Genomic DNA, 10,610 nt, shown 5'->3' with positions numbered 1-10,610 from the left:
CTTCCTCTTCATCTCACTCCCAAAACTACCTCTCAGAACTTCTGCATACACGGCAAACTAAGGGTGTCCAAAATGAAGCTGCTGCTTGCCTTTCTCCCCTCTACCCATGTCTATTCCTCCATCATCCACCAACCCAAACACCATGGTTGAGACCTGACTTCCCTGCTCCAGTTAATTCCCAGACCCCTACTGCATCCTTGACTTCAGTCGAATCCTGGGTCCCTGAATGAGTCACAATTCCCAGTGCCGCTCTTTGAATTTTCAAATGTTCCATCGAAAGTATCTGAAAACTGGATGACTCCTATTCGTCTTTCAATACCCAATTTGAGAATCACCAGATCTGTGAAAACTTCCCTGAATATGCTGGGCTCAGTGGCTGCCCTGCCTGAGTCTCTTAGGTTACTTTAATTCCCCCATCAGAAAATACTTTCCATTGCATTTTAATTGCCTTTGTACTGGTCTGCTTCCTCCACCAAATGTTGGGGCCTCTAGGGCAGGAACTGTAAGTCCTTTTACGTATCTTTCTATTCGCAGAAACTGACACAGGTCTTGGCACATAGGAGGCATTCAGTAACTGTATGTTGAGTAAATGAATGGATAAATAATAGAAAATGGCTAGACAATGTGCATTTGTAGGTTGTCTGTTATAGAAGTCAGCAGAGCCCATTATACACTCTGTTTCCAAGCAAATAGGCTTTGCTGCTTTCTGACAATCTTTTGAGAGCAGCGTTATCTGATGCAACTATCTGTGATCAAGGAAAAATGCTTCTTATCCATGTTGTCCACTAGCAACACATGCTTATTCAGCCCTTGAAATGTGGGTACTGAGACCGAGGCAGAGAATTTTGAATTCAGCTTCAATTAATTTAAATTTAAAGCGGCATGTGTGCCTACTGCTTTGAATCATGCAGATTTAGAGAGAAACGTTAGAGTGTTCTTTGATAGTGTGGACATTGAACTAAAAGGTTGTCACTTCTACTCCAGCTCTCCTAATATTAGCTGCGTAGCCTTGGACTTGTTGTTTTGCCCATGCCTCATTCTCCTCCTACGATGTACGTTTCTCCCTATCATGTAACTTGCTGAGAGGATTAAATTCCTTAAATGGAAAGCCTTTAGACCAGTGAGTGGTCCATTGTAAGGGTTCTTTGAGCACTAGGTTTATTAATTTTTCAGCATTCCAGTTATGCTTTTGTTGGCATGTCCGTTCTCTCAACTAGAAGGTGAGGTGAAAGGTAGAGGCAAACAGTGATGGGCTGGAGCCAGCTCCTATCGGCTCACTAGATGCAGACCTTTCCAGCTCTTTGTTTGTCAGCATGGGGCGGAGAGCTTTAAGTCAGTCATGGTGGCAATATTGGCAACACAGACACTGGCACCATTTAATTTGTAGTGGTTGTCAACCTATACCAATGGAGTTTTGCAACATGGGAGGAGCACAGAGGATAGCTAGATAGGCCACTCAAACCATCTTCACCCAAACTGGGGTGAAATCTGCATCCTTTATCCTCGTCATGAAATATCATGGGAGTCTAATGTCTGATTACCATCCTTCAGACTAAGCAAGCTGCTCTGGTCCACCATGTTGCCAAATACACGTATTAAAGGTGAGACATAGGTGCTGCCTGGTTGAACCACTCGGAGCTTATTTCCCCAGAAGGGAATGAAGGTAGTTGGGGCACATATTGGAGTAAGCAGCAGTACTTTGTGAACTGGTCAGACATCTGATTTTTGGACCAGAGGTGCACAGTTACAGATGACCCCACTCTGCATGAGGGAAGTGGCTTCCTTTTGGGATGATCCTCTTGTCCTCTCCTGGCCAAGTCTTACATGCATGGGCTGAAACCCTCCAGCTCTTTATCCAAGCTCACCTAGTCTCTGAAGTTGACTTACTATAGGCCCCTATGTGCCAGTTTGAAGCTATTATGTACTCCCAAAAAGCCATGTTCTTTAATCCTCATTCAGTATTGCTCAGTGGGACCTTTTTGATTGTTCCCATGGAGATACGACCCATCCAGTTACGGGTGGTACCATTTGTCTAGTTCATTTCCATGAACATGTGTCTCACCCATTGAAGGTGGGGTTGCTTACTGGAGCCAATTAAGAAGGCACTATTCTGGAAAAAGTTTTATAGGCATGAAAGCTACAAGAACTAACAGAGCAACCAGAATCAACAGAGTCCACCTAGCCAGAAATCTCTGGAGAGGAAGGAAAATGCCCTGGGGGAGCTTCAGGAAATAAGCCAGGAGAGAAAGCTAGTAGACATTGCCATGTGCTATTATGGTAGTAAAGGCCAGGCCGAAGCCACTAGAAGTGCCCTACCCAGCAAAATAGTGTTTCAGAAGCAATACTTTATTATATTCCTGGAGGGATTGCAAAGATTAGTGCCACCTTAAAGGCCTGAAAGATGCAGAGGTGGTGATTCTCATCAGATCCCCATTCAATTCTGCTATTTGGCCCATGCAGGAAACACTTGGGACTTGGAGGATGACCGTGGATTATACTAAACTTAACCAGGTGGTGACTCCAATTACAGCTGCTATCCCAGATGTGGTATCATTGCTTGCATAAATCCATACATCGCCGGGTGCCTGGTATGCAGCTGTTTGTTCTCACAAGTGCTTTTTTCTCAATAGCTGTCAGTAAGGACCACCAGAAACAGCTTTGCATCCACCTGGCAAGTCCCACCATATACTTTCAGTGTCCTGTCTCAGGGGTATGTCAACTGCCCAGTCATATGTCTTAATCCTATCTGCAGGAAAGTTGATCATTTCTCCTTTCCACAAGACAGCACACTGGCCCTTTATATTGATGATATCATGCTGATTGGATCTAGTGAGCAAGAACTTGCAACATCCCAGTCCAGGCAAGACTACCAATGGCCCATAAACTTCAGGAATAAAGGTTTTGGCCATCCTACCTGGCAAAGAACCATGGCCACCTGAAGTGCTTACTGAAGGTAAAGGGAACATGGAATAGATAGCAGAAGAAGATAGTGATAAATATGAATTAGGCCCATGTGGCCAGTTACAGAAATGAGGACTGCAATTGTATGACTATTTCTTCCCTGTTTTGTTATGCATTTGTACATAAGCCAATATCTTGTTTTTCTCTTCTCCTATTACTTAAGTTGTATTATTCATATGAAAACATTTTTATCTTAGGATATGAAGCTTACGAGTGAATACTACCTAAGGACTTGCAGTCTATACTGGAGCGAGGCAGTGTATTTCTGGTTGTTTTGGGGATTGTTGAGTGTTGGTAGGTGAAAGATATTTCTGCTATTGTGTTCTATTTGGAAATTAAGTGCATCCAAGGTGATGTGTAGAGCTGCCAAATTGAAAAGGGATGGATGGTGACAGATTCTGATGTCAACTGGTCCAAGTGATTATGCTGCAAGGCTATTTTGTAGGTGGTTGATTGAATCATTGGATAGTTGATTGCATCCCTGGCTGATTCCATCTGTGATCAACTAAGGTGTCTCTCCCATAATGACAAAATCCCATCCATTGAAGCCTTTAAGGAAGAAGAGATACTCTTTCACTGTTTCTTCAGCCAGTGAGCCTCTCCTGTGGAATTTGTGCAGACCCTTCATCAGAGCTACCAGCTCTCAGTCTGCTCTACAGATTTTGGTCTTTTCCATTCCTGTGGTTACATGAGATGCCTTTAAAAATCTCCTATCTACAAATCTGTCCTGTTGGTTCTGTTTGTCTAGAGAGCCCTGAGTAATACAGCACCTTAATACCAAGTCTTACCATACAATTTCAGCATCTCCATATGCATATATATTTACAATTGCGAGCAAGGTACTATCTAAACCTTGCCACACCCTATAAGGAGAGTCAGAGTTGACAGATGCTGACCAAAAAGTAAAGACCATGTGATCACCAAGGTGTTCTTCTCAGGGTGCTTCCCTGTAGCTAGAATGAGAAAAATGATGGAAGAGCTAATAGGAGATAAATATGATAAACAACAATAACAAAACTTCTTCAGAGTGAAGTGGCCCATTCACATTGTACCAGAGATTTGATTTCAGCACAGAAGTTGATGTAATAATATTGAATGTTGCTGATTTTGACTTTCTAATCAGAGCCTCTAATTGGCAGAGAAAAAAAGGCCTCACACCTCAGAGGGGTTAGGGGGTAGGCATTTGACATCCCCGAGGAAGATGGACTTTGGGTGTAGCATGATGTCCCCTGTTCGGCGACGGAGTCCTGGTCCTCCTATTGCCCTTTGGCCACTGTCTTGTCACTAGAGAACCATGTTGTGCCCTGACTTTCTCTTTAGGCCCAGGCACCCCCTCCCCTGGCTGTGGGGGCACCAGCCTTGAGCCAAGGGAACCATGAAACCTAGTCCAGAATCTCTGTCTCTTTCTCACTCTATCCAGTGTGTTGAAAGCCTTCCCCTCCTCTTCATTGTCCTCCTCCTCACCTTCACTAAGCCATCCCATCCTGAGTATTGACAGGCCTGGAAAAGAGAGATGGAACTCAATGAGACAAGCTTTGTATGTCCTAATGCAGTGTGTCCTCGGCTCACATGCATCCTGGAGAGCATGTGTAAAGCTGTAGCTTTAAAGCTGGACTCGAGACCTTGGGAAGCTGTCTGGGAAGTATGGTGTGGAGGTTCTTAATCTGTGGTTTTCCCAAGCATCCAGGGGAATCTGAAGCACACATATTTACGATAACCTTTGATAATCCTCATGGGTGCCATGGTCTCCAGATGTGTATGTATCATTTTGGGACTACATATTTCTGGAGAGGAGATCCATAGATTATATTCAATTCTCTGAGGCATTCTCCGTGCCTGCCCAAGCCAAAAAAAAAAAAAAAAAAAAATCTCTAAGACAAATATGTCCAACTGAGGTGAGGAAACCTGTTTCTTGACAAATTCATGGGGGTACGGTTAGCAATCCAACTCTCCCTGCCCAGACCTGGGGGGCTTCACTGCCCCATCATAAACGCAGAGGTCAACAATTGCCTAGTTCCCTTCTCAGTTTCCCAGGAGCCATGCCTTGCCAAATCAGGGTTGGCAGGTCAAGGAGAATGAGTTAGTGTATAAACAGCATGCCATGAGGGATGATGGGCTTCTGCTTTCCCTGCCCTCACCCCTGGAAGAAGTCAAAAATTAGGTTGTGATGATGTGTGGCTTGACAGCACAGAATTGTGTTAGGCCCAAATTAGACCCTCCCTCTGTTACTGCCCTCTGTGCCCCTGGCTCTGTGACACACAGAACCTCCTGCCACAACTCCCAGCCCAGAAAGCTTAAGCAAACAGCCAGAGGAGATGATGGATCTTCACATCCTCTCCAACACTTGTAGTGCCCTCTTTGTTTCAAAGTGACCATTCTAGGTGGGAAATGACATCTCATTGGGGTTTTGACTTGCTTTTCTGTAACAGTGAAGCTCAGCATCTTTTCATGTGCTGTTTAGTCATTTGTATTTCTTCTTTGGAAAAATGTCTCTTCATGTCTTTTTCCATTCTCTGATTGGATTGTTTGCCTTGATATTATTGGGTTGTATGATTTTTTATATATATATTCTGGATATGGAGTGCTTTCCAGATGTGTGGTCACCATGTAAATTCTCATTTTTTTAGGTGCCTTTTCACCCTTTTGACAATGTCTTCTGGAAAACAGAAGTATTCAATCTTGAGGAGGTCCCACATGTCTTATTTTCCTTCATTATTGTGCTTTGGATATAAAGTGGAAGAAACTCCCACCTATCATAAGAGCATTAAGGCTTCCCTGCATTTTCTTCTGAAAGGATTCTGGAACTGGTTCCTATACTTTGTTGATCCATTTGAGTTCATTTTTGTCTAGGGTTTGAGATAGCAGTTTCATTCATTCTTTTGGATATGGACATTCAGTCCTCCAGAAACCATTTAGTGAAAAGACTGTTCTGTCCCAGTTGAGGGGACTTGGGAACCTTCTTAAAAATCAGTTGAGCATAGATTTGAGGGTCTACTTCTGAACTGTCATTTTAATTCCATTGATTGATATATCTATCTCTCTGCTATTTTGATCACTGTGTCTTTTTCGTATGCTTTCAATTCAGGAAGCATGTGGCCTCACTCTTGATCCTTCTTCAGGATTTTTTTTGGCTATTCAGGGCCTCTTAAATGTGAAATAAATTTGATAATTAGTTTTTCATTTCTGCAAAGTAGGCTGCTGCAATTTGATTGGTATTGCATTGAGTCTGTTCATCAATTTTGGTAGAAATGACATCTGAAGGTCAGTTCACTTTCTGATCCATGAATGCACAGAATGTCTTCCCGCTTATTAGCTTTTCTTGGGTTTCTTTTAGCAATGTTTTGCCTAACCATTCTAGATAGAATTTTCAGCACAATCATTCATAACAGTGGTGACTGTGGGCATGCTTGGCTTGTTGGCAATCTTAGGGCCAAAGTTTTCAGTCTCTCACCATTGAGTGTGATGTTAGCAGTGTGCTTTTATGCATGTACTTTATAATGTGGAAGAAGTTTCTGTTGATCCCTGCCATTCAGTACGTTTTCATCAAGATAGGATGCTGAATTTTGTGAAAGCATGTCCTGCATCACATGAGATGACCATATGGTTTTTCCTTTTGATTCGTTAATGTGGTGTGCCAGTTTGAAAATATTATGTACTACAGAAAAGCCATGCTTCAATCTGGATCCAATCGTGTTGGGATTTCTGTTTCTTTTCATCCTGATTCATAGTGTAGGTTGGAGGGATTTTTTTTTCTGCATGGGCAGAAAAAAGCCTCTGGCTTATGGAATACAGCTCAAGATTTGACTGTTATTTTCATTTTAAGCTGTTGCCTTAATCACATATTTTGACGACTTGTTCACTTCTCAGCAGCTTGACTAAGTCGTCACTGCAAAGACATTAAGGACCTTGCCTTGGGCTTAGGGGCCAAAAAGAAGATGTTAGCAGTGGATTGGGAGTGGATAGAGCAGAATCCAGGCTGGGAGGCCCCAACCTTGCTGCCAGAGGATCAGGTCAGATGTGGGAAAAACACAGCTGTCAATCATACCCGGGCAGGCCAATGTTTTCTTCTCTCTGAAGCTTTTGTCTTTTGCGAAATACCACTTTTATGAATATAATACGAGATTATTGCTAAAATTCATCCTGCACCTTTGCCTTCTAGTGGCACCCCTGCATCTAAATTTCATGTCATTTCTTTACGTTCAGTTGTCTCCCTTACCTCTTTGTAGTCTAACATCATCACACAACCTCTTAGCACTGATGCAGAACATGTTTGCTGATGCTCCCCACCCATCAGGACTGCTCTTCCCACCGTGTATGTCACATAACCTGGACAATTCCCAGTGACTTCTTTCTATAATCACCTCCAGGAAGCCTGCTTGGATTTTTACACTGTCTGAAGAGGAGGTTTATGTGCATCCTCTGAAGAGCTCCTATCAACTCTAAGTCATTATTCTTCATGTGGACATGCCACCTCTTCACCCTCCCAGGTATATCACATAACCTGAACAATTTCCAGTGACTCCTTTTTGCAATCACCTCCAGGAAACCTTTTTGGGTTTTTACACTGTCTGGAGAGGATGTCTTTCTACATCCTCAGAAGAGCTCCTCATCATCTCTACATCAGTATTTTTCATGTGGACATGCCACCTCTGCACCCTCCCAGGTGTAAGTTTCAAGAAGTCCTGGATGATGCCCCAGACCTCTCCATTTGCTGGCCACAGAGGTGGTGTTGTCAGTTGAATGAGTGCATGAATGTGAGTCAGGTGAAAGAAAGAGTCTTAGTTATTTCCAAAGGGACCTCTGAGATTTTAGATATCAAGCCTTTCACTCCACCCTTCTTAATTGAGTGGTGAGGATTAAGTGACATTACATTTGTGAAGCATATCAGGGATGACATTTCCTGAAGAACTACTTTAACAGATAGTCAACTCTGTGCCTTTGAGCCCACATTCTCACACATGAAGAAGGTGGATGACCACCAATACACCTGCAATGTGCAAATAAAGATGTTTAGGCAAACCTCCTTTTCCGTGGGTGAAGCACAAGGGTCTGGGCTTTGTTGGGGTGGACATGTGTTCACTAGGCTTCCTCCTGCTCTGGGTTGTTGCCACTGTGATGAGACAGACTTGCCTGTGTCCCAGTGATCACCCTTTTCACTCCCAGTGTGCCTAGTGCTGAATCAGTTGCAGGATATTCTTTTACTTCGTATCATAAGACACTCTCCTGCATGCTCCCTCAGCCCTGTAATAGGACCTCCCTTTACTCTGAGTACAGGCTAAGGCTTTCTCCATGTACAAGCCATTCCCTCCATGGCTGTCATTTCTATTTCATTAGCCCACCAGTCCTTATTGACTTGTGTTTGAGACTGTGCCCATAGAACACCCTCTTGGAGATTTTACAAAGTTAATTTTGGGTTCAGCTTCACCTAGACTATCCACAGCATTAGCCTATTTGAGCCAGTTGGTTCTGATTCTAATTAGAATGGGAAGCCATTGGAAGATTTCATGCCAGACAGCAATCATATCTGCAATACATTTAAGTTTAAACTCATCATGTTGTCCATCCAGAGATGAGGTCACGGATGAATGACTTTCCCAGGATCTGATAGGCAGAAATCAGCATTCTTTTTTTTTTTTTACTTTTTTTTTATTAATTAACGGAAAAAAAGAAATTAACCCAACATTTAGAAATCATATCATTCTACATATGCAATCAGTAATTCTTAACATCATCACATAGATGCATGATCATCATTTCTTAGTACATTTGCATCAGTTTAGAAGAACTAGCAACACAACAGAAAAAGTATAGAATGTTAATATAGAGAAAAGAAATAAAAGTAATAATAATAGTAAAAAAAAAAAACCTATAGCTCACATGCAGTTTCATTCAGTGTTTTAACGTGATTACTTTACAATTAGGTATTATTGTGCTGTCCATTTTTGAGTTTTTGTATCTAGTCCTGTTGCACAGTCTGTATCCCTTCTGCTCCAATTACCCATTATCTTACCCTGTTTCTAACTCCTACTGGACTCTGTTACCAATGACATATTCCAAGTTTATTCTCGAATGTCCGTTCACATCAGTGGGACCATACAGTATTTGTCCTGTAGTTTTTGGCTAGACTCACCCAGCATAATGTTCTCTAGGTCCATCCATGTTATTACATGGTTCATAAGTTTATCCTGTCTTAAAGCTGCATAATATTCCATCGTATATATATACCACAATTTGTGTAGCCATTCTTCTGTTGATGGACATTTTGGCTGTTTCCATCTCTTTGCAATTGTAAATAATGCTGCTATAAACATTGGTGTGCAAATGTCCATTTGTGTCTTTGCCCTTAAGTCATTGGAGTAGATACCTAGCAATGGTATTGCTGGGTCGTATGGCAATTCTACATTTAGTTTTTTGAGGAACTGCCAAAATGCCTTCCACAGTGGTGGCACCATTTGACATTCCCACCAACAGTGGATAAGTGTGACTCTTTCTCTGCATCCTCTTCAGCACTTGTCATTTTCCGTTTTGTTGATAATGGCCATTCTGGTGGGTGAGAAAGAAACATTCTTTTGGGTGGTATTCCATGTGGTGGAGTACCACTTCTTACAATACTTTCATCTCTGTTAGTGTTATGAGGGTCCCTGCAATCATTCGTGGCTTGCGTACTTATTATCTCATATCCACTTGATGACCCAGGAAGTAGATGGTGGAAATAGCCCATTGTGTAGTTGTGGAGAATTAGGAGACACTGCAATAAGGGTACCAGTGCACACATCAGGGTGACAAAATTCAAAAGAGGGATTAGTTGTGTGTGAATTGAGTTCTCTTTGCTCATGCCTGGGGCCCTCTCTGTACCTGGCCTTCCCAAGAAGCAGTGGGGAGGGATGTGTTATGGGAGTTGGGACCAGTTAATGGGATGAATTGGTTGAGGGGGATGAGATGTCAGGCATCTGGAGGGACCTTCATGGAGGTCCTGTCAGTTAAGAAATTTCAGTTAAGATGACCTCACTTCCTTGGACGTAGAGCCCACAGAACTTGGAACCCTGGTAACCAGGCACCTAGATTTGAAAGCAGCCTCCGACCTGGCTCACTTTGCCAGAGACGCTTGAAGGATGAGTATGTTCTCGTGGTGTTTTCCTCGATTTCGAGCATCTGGCTCTAAGCGAGAGAGGAAAGAGACATTTTCGTCTAGTTGTAGACATTCGCTGAACCCTGCCACACGACGTAGCTTGGGCAGGGGTTACCGAAATGTGAGTCAAGGTGGCCCAAGTTCAGACACTTCAGGAAAGGACAGCTTTGTCACCCAGCCTGTGCGGCCCCATATCCCTCCTCATTTCAGTGTGCAGGAGGCATGAGGAATTTGATCACTGTGGCAGGGTTGGGAGACCTGATGAACTCTGTGTTGTCACATCAGATCAGGGTGGCTGGTGGGAAGCCAGGTGGTAATGGTAAGGAGCCACGATTCCCTCTATTAATCCTGGTCACAGAAGTTGTCATCTCTTTGGAAGTGGAATGGGGTTGTGTGCAGAATCCCCCTTTTGTGCCTCATCAAGGTTGCATAAATAGCGTAGCGTCTCCTCTGAGACCATGTTCAGGCAGGCTCTAGACCTGCGCCAGCCTTTTGTGCAGATAAGAGCAGGCCCTGCCGT

Source organism: Tamandua tetradactyla, chromosome 17, assembly GCF_023851605.1.
Source record: "Tamandua tetradactyla isolate mTamTet1 chromosome 17, mTamTet1.pri, whole genome shotgun sequence".
NCBI classification, from domain to species: domain Eukaryota; kingdom Metazoa; phylum Chordata; class Mammalia; order Pilosa; family Myrmecophagidae; genus Tamandua; species Tamandua tetradactyla.
Note: the sequence above shows the minus strand (reverse complement) of the source record.